This window comes from Macaca thibetana, chromosome 3 (genome assembly GCF_024542745.1).
Source record: "Macaca thibetana thibetana isolate TM-01 chromosome 3, ASM2454274v1, whole genome shotgun sequence".
NCBI classification, from domain to species: domain Eukaryota; kingdom Metazoa; phylum Chordata; class Mammalia; order Primates; family Cercopithecidae; genus Macaca; species Macaca thibetana.
The window spans coordinates 7,461,242-7,464,020 of NC_065580.1; the positions used below are offsets into that span (position 1 = coordinate 7,461,242).

At 52.8% G+C, this 2,779-nt stretch overlaps 1 non-coding gene across 1 annotated transcript; it reads right to left on the minus strand.

Moving 5' to 3' along the window:
- Positions 1 to 564: 564 nt before the first annotated feature.
- On the minus strand, positions 565 to 668 carry LOC126951793 (U6 spliceosomal RNA). The gene has a single exon (XR_007724653.1). It is a non-coding gene; the product is annotated as a U6 spliceosomal RNA (small nuclear RNA).
- Between the last annotated feature and the right edge of the window lie 2,111 nt (positions 669 to 2,779).

Consider the following 2,779-nt stretch of genomic DNA (forward strand, 5'->3'; position numbering starts at 1 on the left):
TTCAAACCCTAGTGCACCAAGAGTCCTGTTTCACCTGCCGACTTCCTGACCCCACCTTGCACTTGGCTTCTCCAGGGCTTGCCCCTTCCTCTCCCTGAGAGAGGAGACCTGAGGAAGCAGTGCCTAAGATTTCACAAGTCTCACCCTAGTAGTTATCCCAACCGTTATTATGATTTCACTGAACCTTACCCGTCCTTCAAGGCTCAGCTCAAGCCTCCTTGGTGAAGCACTCTCAATGGGGAATACATGCCTTCCGGCTTCCTCCATGATGCCCCACAGCTCTTGGCCTGCGCCATATTCATTCATTCATTCATTCATTCATTCACTCACTCAACATCGATTGACCACCCACTAAGTGCCAGGCAACTGTACTGGGTTCTGGAGCCTGAACAAAACAGACAAACGTCTCTGTCCTCATGGGGCTTAAAACCTTGTGTGGAGCAGACGGTAGACATGGTATATAGGTAAGGTAGGTAGTGCGTTAGAAGGTGACACATGCCAAGGAGAAATATAAGCAAAGGCTAGGTAGGGAGTGTCAGGAAAGGGGGTTTCCGTTATTTACGCATCTATTTTTTGAACACCACGAATCCGTGTGTCATCCTTGCACAGAGGCTGTGCTCATCTCCGTATTGTTCCAATTGTAGTGTATGTGCGGCCACAGGGAGCACTGAGATTTCCATTTTAAAGAGGGGTCCAGGAAGGGTTCACAGAGAAGAGACCTGTGAGTGGAGAACTGCAGGGAAGGAGAAGGTGAGTCATCTGAGTGTCTAGAAAAAAGGACGTTCCAGGCAGAGAGGCCATCCGGCGCAAAGTCCCCGAGGTAGGAGGGAGCCTGGCATGTTGGAGTGACAGCTTCTGGAGTGGAGGGAAGGAGGGGCTGAGTTGGGGGAGACAAGCTGAGAGAGGAGAGGAGGGCAGATCCTTAAGGCCTTGTGGGGCATGGCGGGGACACCGGCTTTTACGTGAGCAAGAAGCCTTCAGAGGGTTTCTGACAGAAGATCACTCTGTTGCTTTGAGAATAGATCACAGCAGGGGCGGGGGTGGAAGTAGAAACCTGTTGCCACCTGACAGATGATCCAGTTTGGACCAGGCTGGCACAGGTGGGGTGGTGACAAGTGGCCTCTGGCTGTGCTTTGATGGTAGGACCACCTGTTTGGTGATGGATTGGAAGTGGGCATGAAGAAGGAATGAAGTGGGTATGAGGAAAGAATGTACCGGGGCAACTCCGCCACAGCCTGAGTCCCCGAAAGGCTGGCAAGGTCATGAGAGAGGGGAAGTGGAGGGTAGGACCAGCTGGGGGTGTGGTGGGAGACCCGGCTTCCAGTCCGGATTTATGAGTCACCCAAGGGGAGAGGTCAAGGAGGTATTTGGAGATTCGGGTCTGGAGTTCATGGAGGGATCTAGTCCATGGACCTCTTGGGAGTCATCACTGACAAGGTGATCTATGAAACCACAAGATGGGATGAGTGCACCAAGCGAGTGACACGAGGTCCCAGGATGGACCCTGGAGCCACCATCACTGGTCTGTCAGGAGGAACAAGCAGGTGAGCCAGGGATGGAGAAGGAAAAGCACAGCGCGGCATCAGGAAGTGAGGGCAGAAAGGGCTTCAGGGAAGAGGGAGAGACTACACCACTGGCACTGCTGGGAGGTGCTGGGAGGCGTGTAGGATGAGGGTCAAGGACCAGCCAGCAGATTTAGTGATAAGATGGTCAGAGCCTTCCAATGGAGCATTGATAAGAAAGTCCTATTGGAGGAGGGCTAGAGAAAAATCAGGAGGCTGGGCGTGGTGGCTCACGCCTGTAATACCAGAGAGGCCACAGCAGGCAGCTCACTTGAGGCCATTAGTTCGAGACCAGCCTGGCAGACTGGCCAACATGATGAAACCCTGTCTCTCCTAAAAATACAAAAAAAATTAGCCAGGCATGGTGGTGGGCACCTGTAATCCCAGCTACTCTGGAGGCTGAGGCAGGAGAATCACTTGAACCCAGGCAGTGGAGGTTGCAGTGAGCTGAGATTGTGCCACTGCACTACTACCTGGGTGACAGAGCAAGACTCCATTAAAAAAAAAATCAGGAAAAAAACCCCCAAGAGACTGTAAGGCTAGAGAGCACTTTGTAAGAGTGTTGTTGTAAAGGGAACAGAGAAAGGGGGCAGTACCTGGAGGGGGATGGGGGCCAGGACGGAATTTTGGGGGGTGAGAGAGGAAAGCATGTAGGGCATCACGGCTGCTGAGAAGGATCTAGGAGGGGTCCTCCCGCCTGGGGCTGCCCACCAGAACCACCTGGGAAGTCTGAAGTCTCCCAAAGCCTGGGTGAACTCCAGGCTAATGAAGTGAGCATCTTTGTAGACAGGGCCTCCATCTGTATTGTTAAAAGCTCCCCTGACACAACCTGCCATGGCTGTGACATGTAGCCAAGATGAAGAACCAGTGTCCTTAGGGAAAAAAAGGATGGGTGGAGCAGGCAAGCACAGGAACAATTTCATGAATGGGGGAGAGGGGGTGGCGTCCAGTGAAAAGAAAAGGGGGTCTTTCAAAGGGAGCTTGGATGGTTTGCCTCTGTCAGTGGGAGAGAAGCAGAGCCTGTACGTGTTGCTGCTTGGCAGGGGACATATGCCATGGGGCCTGGAGAACGGTCCCTTCTGGTTGTCCCTTTTGTCAGAGACATAGGACCAAAGGTTACCAGCTGGCCGTGAGGGAAGGGAGGAGTTGGAGGTTGTTAGGGAAACAGGAGCATCTGAGAGCCAGGATGACATCACTCCACAAATCAACTGCATCTT